Consider the following 12973-nt stretch of genomic DNA (forward strand, 5'->3'; position numbering starts at 1 on the left):
TGCCGATCATCGCCTGTCAATGACTGTCACAATAAGCATCGGGGTATTTGTCAGATATCGTCAACATCGTCCTATTGCACAGCGCTAGTCAAGAGTGTGCCCCAAATGGTGCACTCATCCATCTTGTGTTTGAATTTCCAAAGTGTAGGTATCATCCCAAATGGAAAAGTTCTTGCTACACAGAAGCATTCACAGTTTTTCAGCTAGCCAAATTGGCATTTTAAATGCCACTGCAACGTGTTACCGCTAGCTTTAGCACGTTAGCCAACCTCAGTTCAACACTTCGACCTCAAATAATATAGGCCTACATATTCACACAGTGTGTGGTGATGGTAAAGCTTTAAACTCACATTTGTAAGGTGCTGTCTTAACAGAAGTTTCTCAATTGCCACTTTCTCCATTAATTACAACTGTTTCGTAAGGCCAGAATTGTGGCCAGGTAACTCCGCCCCTTCCACTGCGAGTGCATGAAGTGTCCAACCACACTTTTGTTTTGTCCATTAAAGAAGTACATTATCCGGGTACTCGTAGTATACTTCTTTCTGTTGCATTTTCAGTGTTAACATACTACTCGCACTACTTACCCTACAAAATGAAGTAGAATAGTGCAGAAGTGTGTGATTTGGGACTGCACGTTGGCAAATGTAGTAGAACAATTCGGTATTCCATGAATACAGAAAATGTGCATATTTTGTACAGCATACATACTGTGTACTGCAGAAATAGTAGTAGTAGTAGTAGTATAGTAATATGCTTTTACTAAGATCTCTCATTCTCTCTTCCATTGATCAAAGATTAATGCTCTCTTTAGTGTCCAGCTGAATATGAATGACTAATACTGCAGCTGCCTTCTAATCCCCCCTTGTATTACTCCCTCGTGTCTGTCTTTCTCTCCTTGGTGTTCACTCCTCTCACCTGCTGTAACACTTTCATATGTCTGCTGCAGGCATATAATGTTTCACTAATCTTGGACACCTTCCCTTGCACTAATTTGCATTATAACTGACCTCAAAACTCTGAAATGTAATTCTCTCTTTCTTTCACTCACGCACACATGCACACATGCACACACACACACACACACACACAGAAAAGAGAGAGAGAGAGAGAGAGAGAGAGAGAGAGAGACAGACATACATGCCCTTCTTATGTGCATCTCATACAGCGTGTGGTGTGATAGAGAGCAGACAGGGATTAATATTTGGGGTGCTAATCACCATCTCACTCCAGCTGATCCCTGATCTGCTACTAGGGATGATGAGTTATATTAAAGCAGAGTGTGGTAATGTTATAAGCATGGGTCATAATGTTTGTGATGGTTCTCTTTTAACATTTTCATTTGTACACAAATAGAAAGAAAAGTGAAGCTGAAGCTACTGGAGTTTTTAAATGCATGGACATAAAAGTTAAACAATATATTAAAGGAAATGAATGCTAGAATAGATAAAGTGGTTCTGGTGTTTAAATAAACTTTAGTAGTAGTATGTAGTATCCCCCAACCCTGGCTTATACTGTCTTACATACACAAAATGATGTTCTTTCCTATCACCAACTAAGTGCATACTTTCAGTGAATAGTATACAGACTGATCACACTGTGAATTCGGCAACGGGAGGTTAAGTGTTCTGCTGCTGAAATCGGTTAGTACTTAGTGCTGAGGTGAAATGCCCACAGGGTGGTGCAAAAAGCAAGTTGACTTTTTAGTAAATGAGGTACTACTCTCAACAGGAATGCACATTCCAGTTACAGAATATTACATCAGTAGTACATAGAATCCTTTGTGATCATGTTGTGGTATAAGCATACGAATTGGGACACAGACATATTTTCTATTGCTTGCTTTCCATTTCTGTCATGCCCCGCCCAGAGTGAAATCTCATTAGTCCAAAATCCCACTCTACGTAGCTGGAGGGTGAATACAGATAAAGTGGGACACTTTTTCAAATAATTTGTCATTTGTGTTGTTCTCAACATATGATCCAAATGACTACATCAATAGCCCCTTTCATAGATGCATCCTGGTAAACAGCAGTAAAATTGTTGGATTGCCTTTACTAGTAAATGTACCACATCTGCTTTTTTCACATCATCTCCAAAATGCCATTAAACTCTGAGATGTAGTTAGTATTTTATCAGTTGACAGATTTCTTCATTCACATCCAACATGAAGAGAAGTGCTTTAAAGCTGGATTACACTAAACAAATTCTATATGAAAAGAATCTAAAATATTAGGTATACCACACTCACCAACCATGTAAATGGCTACAGACAAAAACAGGGCGTCACACACTAAACGACTGAGGATTACTCCGACTGTCAATTCAATCCGATCACTAACTCATCTGGAAACACACGCCACCGTTCTAAGAGACGCATGACCGATGTAAAAAAACACGGATGTACGGGAGAGCTCCCGTTGATGTTACTGCTTCTCTGTTCCTCAAAAGTCTCAAAAGAAACAGCCAGAACTCATTTGAATGTGGTTTTGAGTGGAAAGACGGAGATGGTAGCGTGAAGCATTTACCCTTGATTCCATTGATCATGATATAAATAATGGGGGAACATATATAATGTACTTGCTTGTTTTCAGAATCTATGACCCTGGACAGCTGAGGAAAATGAAAGGCTGGTCTTATACCATATATGTGCCAGTTTACTGTATTAACATACAGCCTGTAACATCTCACCAGACTGCTTGCCCATTATGACGCCTCAAACTCCATTATCCTTTCTCTCAAGGTCAGTAAGGAAGTGAGGAACCACCCCGCCTCTCATCTCTCGCCATCTCTCTCTCTCTCTCATTTATTTGAGAAAAGGAAATAGTTTCATATTCTCTTCTTTTTATAGAGGGAGACAAAATGTCCTTTGTCAATTAGTGCAATGCTTAAACAGTCCGTCAGTCCATCGTAAGGCATATCGCAAATTTGGAAAGATATAAACACATAGAAGACTCCAAAAAAATTTTTTTATACATTATATTGAATAACTAATTGATCCTACACTGTAAACACAATTGTTGCCATTACCGGAATATCAAAATGTCTTAATTAAACATTACTTGAAATGTCAAGAAATATCTATGTTCCTTCATTAAATATATTGAATATTCCGGGTTCAATAAAAGTTCAACTCAATCGACAGCATTTGTGGCATATTGATTCCTACACAAAAATAAATAAATAAATTCTTCTTTAAAAATAGCACAAGTCTGGGTTCCAGTGAGGCACTTACAATGGAAGTGAATGGAGGCCAATCTGTCAACATTTAAACACTTACTGTTTCAAAAGTATAGCCACAAGACGTAAACTATATATGTGGTAACATGATTTTAGTGTCATAAAATCAGTATCGCCACTCCCTACATGCATACTACGCAGTCTGCGTAGGGCATCAACTCCCTAGGGGGGCACCATCTTACCCTAGGAGGCCACCAAAAAGTCCTCCGGCCCTTACTCGCACGTCATATGTTATTGGAGGACTGAAAACAGTTGCCGAACACAGACATTTACATTTATGCATTTGGCAGACGCTTTTATCCAAAGTGACTTACAGTGCCCTTATACAGGGACAATACCCCGGAGTAACCTGGAGTTAAGTGCCTTGCTCAAGGATACAATGGTGGTGGCTGTGGGGATCGAACCAGCAACCTTCTGATTAACAGTGCTTTAGCCCATTACTCCACCTCCACTCTCTGACGATCACTTCAAGCTCATATCACATGAACCCCCACCCCCCACCCCCCCATTGGAACTCTGCGTAGGGCATCAATTTGGCGAGCGGCGACCCTGGATAAAATTGCTTACTAAACTTTTCTATGTAAAGTTATATCCAATTTTAAAAGTCAAGTAATTTTTATTTGTATAGTGCTTTTCACAACACATATCATTTCATTATGCTTACATATGATGACATTACAATAGTGTGGTTTAGTGGGTTGCACTGTGGCCTCACAGCAAGAAAGTTCCTGGCTCACCCAGGGCCTTTCTGTGTTTGTGTGGGTTTCCTCCAGGTGCTCCGGTTTACCCCATAGTCCAAAAACATGCAGGTTAAGTAAACTGGAAACTTTAAATTGCCCGTAGGTGAGACTGAGAATGTGTATGTCTGTGTGTGTTGCCCTGTGATGGACTGGCCATCTGTCCAGGGTGTTTCCCTGCTTTTGACCCGAGACAGCTAGGATAGGCTAAAGCACTAACCGTGACCCTATTTAGGACAATGGATAACAAATGAGCAAATCTGAGTTCAGTCTTCTTGCATCTAGTAACCTTAACTTAAATAGATAAGTTCATCCTATATGAACCCCAAGTTAAGTAAACATAATTACACAAGTTTTGGAGATGGCATTACTCAGTTCAGCTGAGGGAACGAGTTTACTCAATAGATTGAGTAGGGTCAACTTATTGGGGTTTTCAGTGTACAATAAGTCATACGTATTTCAGTGTTATAACTTGAACAAAATAATTCAACTGATCACATTGTTTTGGCCTACATAGGTGTTTATTGCGTCTAAGATATTTCAGAATGGCACACATGGCTCTTTTTGAAAATCGGATGCACATGCTCTCAGATGATACCACTGGTCTGCCACTAATCACATTATAACTGCATGCAATTTGTTGTCATTGTTAGCTGATAATGTGATTTAAACCATATTTAAAATCATGTTATTCCATTATTCCATTATTCCTATTCCGTTAGGTGGAACTAGTGGTGCAGAAGCACACTTCAGCTGTATTTTGAACGTAGCCTTTGTGGATTCAGTTGACAGGTTGAAATTTAAACCCACTTATCTACTTCCCTCTAGGTGTATTCCCTCTCTAACTAGCCTATAAAGTAACATAGATATCCTGAAAGTGCTTTGACTTAAAGCCAACATTGTAATCCTTTGCATGGATGATGTAACAAATAGCCACTGTTAGATCTAATACAGTAAATCATTTTCACTGAGAACATTCTTTAGAAAGTATGAAATGAGAAAAAAGTTATGGATCTATTCTGTGCTGCCACAGTTTAATTGTCCATTTATGGGTAAAATTCTGTAAGGCGTTAGGGGCCATTATATATACAAATTTAACCAAAGTTGTCCAAATATTCCTTTATTTTATATGTTTTTCTCCCCAATTTGGAATGCCCAGTTACCCAATGCGCTCTAGGTCCTCATGGTGGCGTAGTGGCTCGGCTCAATCCGGGTGGCGGAGGACGAACCTCAGTTGCCTCTGCGTCCGAGACCATCAACCAATGCATCTTATCACGTGGCTTGTTGAGCACGTTACCGCGGAGACATAGCGCATGTGTAGGCTTCACGCTATTCTATGCGGCATCCACGCACAACTCACCATGCGACCCCACTGAGAGCGAGAACCACATTATAGCGACCACGAGGAGGTTACTCCATGTGCTTCCACCCACCCTAGCAACCGGGCCAATTTGGTTGCTTAGGAGACCTGGCTGGAGTCAATTAACATGCCCTGGATTCGAACTTGCAACTCCAGTGGTGGTAGTCAGTGTCTTTACTCGCTGAGCTACCAAGGCCCCCCCAAAAGATTTTATGTTTTACTCAAAATTGTATTTATGACTCAGTGATTGTATTCATGCATTGTTGGATATGTGTAATTTTGTAGATCTTATTGGACATTTATATTGAACCTTATGATTTTTATTCAAAGAGATCCAGATTTAGTTTTATGTGTGGACTTTTCAGACGGTCCCTTAACACACCATATGAAAAACTTATATCAGTGTTATATTACCGATCTGGAATGATTTTGCCTTGACACCTTCTAATCGGCTTTCAGACAAATGCTGATTCAATACAGGACACGTTATTTCATATTAAAACACTGGACAATCCCGTATTTTACGGGACGGGTGGCAACCCTACATACTGGTATAAATCATTCTCATGAGCAAAGTGGGGATGCGGAAAATCGTGAGTTTAAAGGGAGAAATTGTAAATTGGGAGTACTGTATATCAGGAGGAGAGGTGGAAAATGGTAGAAACATGGTCAAATCGGAAGTGTTGGCAGGTATGGATACCTTAAATCATGCAGCTTATTGAGGAGAGGTAAAGAGGAGAACCGAGATCATTTTTGCTTGGTGGACATTAAAGTAGGCTATAGCCTATAATTATAGATCTGTATTGCTTTTGTGCCACATAAATAATCAAAAAAGAAGAAACGTATCATCTAAAAACACAAATCACTTAAAATAAGCGAAGTGACTTCTGCGCAGGGAATGATTCCCTGAATTATTTGAACTATAGTTCATTTAAAAACCATCCGAATGATTCACTAAATTGAATTGTAGTTCCCTATGCTACATTTAGAGAGAGAGAGAGGATGGTTTAAGTGAGTATGTTTGATTACATTTCTGCATGCGCAATTTCAAAACCACTTCAAAACGCATGCCAAACAGGGTACATAAAGCGCAAATTATTAGCAGAAAAATCAATGGTAGTCTACTGGGAAATAGCAGACAATATTGATGGCTGAGGGTAAGTTCTGTGTGATTCCCTGCTGAGACGGCTGTAATACTGACTAACACTACAGCAGTAAATGGGTTTTCTGCAGCTACAGCAGCCTTAGGCTCATGAAAATCTTCCTCACTAAAGATGCTCTCGTTAACCTAGTTTCCATCCACTTGTCACGCTGTTTTTTTATCGATAAAGATAAAAGACTGTAATATTGGTCCTGATGTTGCGCCTATCACAGGTTGCCACCAGTTCTGACCAGAAAGCGAATCGTCATTGCCCTGTTCAAACTGACAACCTGTACCAAGTAGTGGTGGAAACTTTCACTCCTTGCACTTGTCGATGACCGGTGCATGATACAAGATTTGTGTTGGCACACCTGGACTTGTCATGATGCAGATCTGTTTGCAGCATATGCCGTTAAGACCAATCCATAACACTGCCAGTAATGCTTCATATACAATCATTTGGCTTTTAAGGACTTAAGGTATATGCCGTCATGATTAACACATGCTAATAATTCGAATAATTCTGTCACGTGACACTACATTTTTGCATTAATGCCAATTTTCTTGAATAAAATGTTTCCAAACCAGTTTTTCATGACATTTGAAGTATCGACATAGAGTTTATGCGCTAGATACACTGGCTAATTTAACATTACTCGTCTCACTTGCAAGAAGCGACCCAACAGACTTCACATTACACACATACACACTTTTATTTATTTTATTTTATTTTTGTTTCTCAGTTCACACAAAAATTTTAATTCTGCCATCATTCATTCACGCTCATGTTGTTCTCATCACGGATTGTTCCAGTCCCTTATTAGTCAATACAGCGTCCAGCCATGCTAAAATACACAATATAGTATGATGCTAAACATCTGTTCACAAAGCAACACCCATAGTCCAATGTTTTGTCATAGTCCAATAAGGCATTTAAGGCCAACGGAAGACAATGGGAAGCCCCCACCAAAATGTAAAAACAAACATTTGTGTATGTGTTTGTGTGTATTTATATTTATGTCATGACTTAATATCAAACATACAAACAGTGGCGGGTCTGGCTTACTTGGTGCCCTAAGTGAGATCCGACGTGACGACCCCCTTAATATCAACAACAACAACTGGAGAAACAGATCAATATTAAAGTCCTTTTTATACTCTAAATTTCCACTTTCACATCTGAAAGTCACATGTAATGCCTGTTTATTTTCACTTTCACATCTGAAAGTGTAAGTAGAGATTTAGTGTAAAAAGGGACTTTTTGATATTGATCTGTTTCTCACCCACATCTATCATGTCGCTTCTGAAGACATAGATTTAACCACTGGATTAGTTTTATGCTGCCTTTATGTGCTTTTTGGAGCTTCAAAGTTCTGGCCAACATTCACTTGCATTTTATGGACTTACAGAGCTAAAATATAAAATAAAATATTCTTCTAAAATATCTATCTATCTATCTATCTATCTATCTATCTATCTATCTATCTATCTATCTATCTATCTATCTATCTATCTATCTATCTATCTATCTATCTATCTATCTATCTATCTGTCTGTCTGTCTGTCTGTCTAATCTATCTATCTATCTCTATCTATCTATCTATCTATCTATCTATCTATCTGTCTATCTATCTATCTGTCTGTCTGTCTGTCTGTCTGTCTGTCTGTCTGTCTAATCTATCTGTCTGTCTGTCTGTCTAATCTATCTATCTGTCTGTCTGTCTGTCTGTCTATATATATCTATCTGTCTGTCTATCTATCTATCTATCTTTCTATCTATCTATCTCTCTCTCTCTCTATCTGTCTGTCTGTCTGTCTATCTGTCTATATGTCTGTCTGTCTATCTATCTGTCTATATGTCTGTCTGTCTGTCTGTCTATTTGTCTGTCTATATATATCTGTCTGTCTGTCTGTCTATCTATCTATCTATCTATCTATCTATCTATCTATCTATCTATCTATCTATCTATCTATCTATCTGTCTATCTGTCTGTCTGTCTGTCTGTCTGTCTGTCTGTCTGTCTGTCTATCTATATGTCTGTCTATCTGTCTGTCTGTCTGTCTATCTATCTGTCTGTCTGTCTGTCTGATCTATCTATCTGTCTGTCTGTCTGTCTAATCTATCTATCTATCTATCTATCTATCTATCTATCTATCTATCTATCTATCTATCTATCTATCTATCTATCTATCTATCTATCTATCTATCTATGTGTCTGTCTGTCTGTCTGTCTAATCTATCTGTCTGTCTGTCTGTCTGTCTAATCTATCTATCTATCTATCTATCTATCTATCTATCTATCTATCTATCTATCTGTCTGTCTGTCTGTCTGTCTGTCTGTCTGTCTGTCTGTCTGTCTATCTATCTATCTATCTATCTTATGTTTGTTCAGAATGTAAAAATACATTATGAACATTCATAATCTTAACCATATAGAGACTTTAAGGCTGAGTAGCCTGTCAGGAACAACTCAGGTCACCTTTACCCCATTGCAATCTTGCGAGCTCTCTGCGGGGGCAGGGTGGCTCGATTTAAGGCACCTTTCTCACATAGCAATCTTCTGGGGGCAGGGTGGCATGATTTGGAGCACCTTTCTCCCATAGTGAGCCAGGAATGGGGCGGCACAGTTCGGGGCACCTTTTCCCCATCGCAATCTTGCGAGCTCTGTTGGTGGGTGGCCGATCAGGTACCCTGTTGTGCTGCCCTAGGTGCCTATGCCAGGATCCGCTACTGCATACAAACCTACTTCATTTGCTCTTTCACACACACACACACACACACACACACACACACACACACACACACACACACACACACACACACACACACACACACACACATCGTTGTGTTTCCATGTTTTATGGGGACTTTCCATAGACATAATGGTTTTTATACTGTACAAACTTTATATTCTATCCCCTAAACCTAACCCTACCCCTAAACCTAACCCTCACAGAAAACATTCTGCATTTTTACATTTTCAAAAAACATAATTTAGTATGATTTATAAGCTGTTTTCCTCATGGGGACCGACAAAATGTCCCCACAAGGTCAAAAATTTCGGGTTTTACTATCCTTATGGGGACATTTGGTACCCACAAAGTGATAAATACAGGCTCACACACACACACACACACACACAAGGTTAGGGTTAGAAACTGACTATAGGATTAATAAATCAATAGTACAGAATGCCATAGTATACTCTATTAGGAGTAGATGTGGGGGTTTGTGGGTAAGTGCCTGTCTCTCTCTCTCTGCAGGCGGTTGCCAGATGGCACTCAATCCTCTATGTTAATCCAGTATAGTGACCAGGGCCCTCCTAGCACTTTGCAGAGGCACACAGGCACACACGTTAAATGTGACAATGCGGCCATAGAAGTGAGGCTGAGGATCATTTATATTTTCAAGTGTGTGGCTGAGTATATCATATTTCCTTAGTCTCTAACGCTGGTGCTAATTCTATCCAGAAACTTGCGTGTGTGTTTTAAGCAATTGTTAACACTTAGTTTAGGTGATTTCATCTGTCAAGAGATTAGGGCTGGGCAGAATACTGAGTATTGACAACATATATTCATTCATACAGATTCAATTATTGATTATTATCTACACACACACACACACACACACACACACACATTATATATATACTGTATATACACACAGATGAGCCAAAACATTATGACCACTCAGTGGAAGAAGGTCACTTGGTCCGATGAGTCCGTTTTCTTTTAAATCACGTGGAGGGCCATGTACTTGTGCACTGTTTATCTGGGGAAGTGATGGCACCAGGATGTACTGTGGAGAGAAGACAAGCCAGTGGAGGGAGTATGATGCTCTGGGCAATGATCTGCTGGGAAACCCTGGGTCTGGTCATTCATTTGGATGTCAATTTGACACGTACCACCTACCTAAACATTGTTGCAGACCAAGTACACACCTTCATGACAATGTATACCCTGGTGGCAGTGGCCTATTTCTGCAGGATAATGCACCCTGCCACACTGCACACCAAATTCCCCAGATCTCAATCCGACTGAGCATCTGTGGGATGTGCTGGACCAACAAGTTCAATACACGGCTGCACCACCTCGCAACTTAAAGGACTTGAAGGATCTGTTGCTAAAGTCTTGGTGCCAGATACCACAGGACTCCTTCAGGGGTTTTGTAGAGTCCATGCCTTGGTGTGTCAGTGCTGTTTTGGTGGCACGCAGAGGACCAACAGCATATTAGGCAGGTGGTCATAAAGTTTTGGCTCATCAGTGTATATAAATATGTTCATATTCAGTATATAAGAATACATTTTATAGATGGGCATTTTGATTAATTTTGTAGAGTACTCTTACAAAAACAAAAAAGACTAATCAATTACTTGAAATTTAGAATGTCCAGTCTTCAATCTTTGAACCAGTTACTGTTATTATGAAAATTAGCACTATGCGTAAACAACAACATCTAGATTTAAAAAAACTAAATGGCAAAAAAAAAAGAAATTGCACTCTCACATATAAACATACATTGAAGACTTATGAAGTGATAAAATCCAATAATTCAATTATTTTTGGGTAAACAATTCCTTTAACAAGGTCATGCATTCACAGCACCAACCAATTCAATGAGTTCTAACTGCAAGATTAGATGGAAAAGCAGTTTCATTGTGGTCAATGGCGGGCAAAAACACAAAGGAAAATCAAATTGCAATATTTGAGCAGTCGAATTTTTACTAGTCGAATATTTAAAGCTAAACTAGTACTTGATTAATTGATTACTCCTGAACATCCCTAATATATATTTATTATATGTTCAATAATTAATTCATTCATTCATTTATACATTGAATATATATATTTTTGCTGGTGATATACAATTAAGCAACCTTGTGAACATAAGAATGATTTTGACTAATATTTTTCATATACCGGTATTAGTATGTTTTATTAACATTTAGGTAGGCAAATACTGATGACCATGTATTGTTATATTTGTCTATATAGTCTAAATGAAAATGATTAAATATTAATTTTCCTTGTGTTCATTTAATATAAACATGTCTTATATTGAGTATCACTAACAGTTTTAATTCTTTTTTTTTTACGAATAATTTTTTAGCTATATCACCCAGCCCTAGAAGAAATATACCATTATTCCCTGTGTATTTAATATACAGAACTCATACATACTCTCTAAAAACATGTCTGTAACTAGAATGTGCAACCTCTGTTTACCCCTCTCTTATTCTCACTTGCAGTCCTTAAACTCAATCTGAAAATCTAATTAACATCACAACACTATAGAAAAAGCAATGAGAGCAATTTAAGCCAATGTGTGTTTCATAATTACATTTGCACTTGGCACTCTGACTGTCTCAATCATGCCAAAGGACTCTCAACTTCCTAATAATATTATCCAATTCCTTCAAACCTTACTGAGGCAAATTCACTTTACAGTTGCTCAACTTTTGCATGCTTTATTTCAAATGATGGTCAAATGATGGAGAAGTATCTAATGCACTTTCTGCATTATAAACAGCCAATTTAGGTGCCTGGATCGCAGTGGTGGAGCTATACAGTTCCAGATGGTGGGAGCCTGCTGCATCCTTTTTTTAAATAAAAAAACTGAGGTGTATTATGTGTTCATCTGAAAACCCCTTTTCTTATTCTTTTATGTTCTTGTGCCTGGCTGTAAAGAACTGAAAAGGACCTAAAACAGAGCCTTGTGGAACACCCAGGCCTATTCACCACAGTGATTAAATGTTCAGTCCTTCTGTTCATTTTAAGCCTTAGTGAGACATTTAGCACACATTCACAAGCATGCAAAGGCACCAAAACAAACAACATACTTTTCATTAAAGTTCATAACAGATGCCCTCCTCCTCTCCCATCCCTGCCAATCCTCACACACTTTAGACATGGAATTATATATGCAAACGCACACATTCACCAGCTGCTGAAATACTCAGCCTGTCGCACCCCCTAAAATCATCCTGCCATTTGGATAAATCCCCCATCACACTTAACACACTCACACACCCACTTTTACTCCCATTACTCACTCACATTCCATATATTTGCTTCTGGTCTCCAAAGAAACTCTAATCCCAAATATCCCCAGAATAATAAACCCTTAACCTTTGCTAATGTACAGAAGACACATACAGACACGTCTGGGCTCTTCATCTATATCTGTAGACCTCCACTAAAGATCAAGTTGGTCAAAATTGCTGATCTGGTCACTCATTCACTGTTCACCATAGGCTATAGTGAATATCATACAGTTTACTGAATTGGGAAACAGTGAGAAAAATGTATTGTTGTAATAAAATCTATTTTCAATTCCGGAAGGTGATGTCAAAGATCAAAATATGAAGGTATACAACAGTTTTATAAGTATGAATGGGTCTATAAAGGATCAACATTTTAACGTCAAACGTGTGGGCAAACCTTATCTGAAACACACACACACACACACACACACACACACACACACACACACACACA

The 12973-nt window shown here is 38.8% G+C and overlaps 1 protein-coding gene across 2 annotated transcripts in view; it reads right to left on the reverse strand.

The window, feature by feature from the left end:
- The window catches only part of LOC127631390 (serine/threonine-protein kinase PAK 3-like), a 62923-nt gene that overhangs the window by 46463 nt on the left and 3487 nt on the right, over window positions 1-12973 (reverse strand). The gene's annotated exons all lie outside the window — the stretch shown is intronic.

The sequence above is a fragment of the Xyrauchen texanus genome, chromosome 3 (assembly GCF_025860055.1).
Source record: "Xyrauchen texanus isolate HMW12.3.18 chromosome 3, RBS_HiC_50CHRs, whole genome shotgun sequence".
Lineage (NCBI taxonomy): Eukaryota > Metazoa > Chordata > Actinopteri > Cypriniformes > Catostomidae > Xyrauchen > Xyrauchen texanus.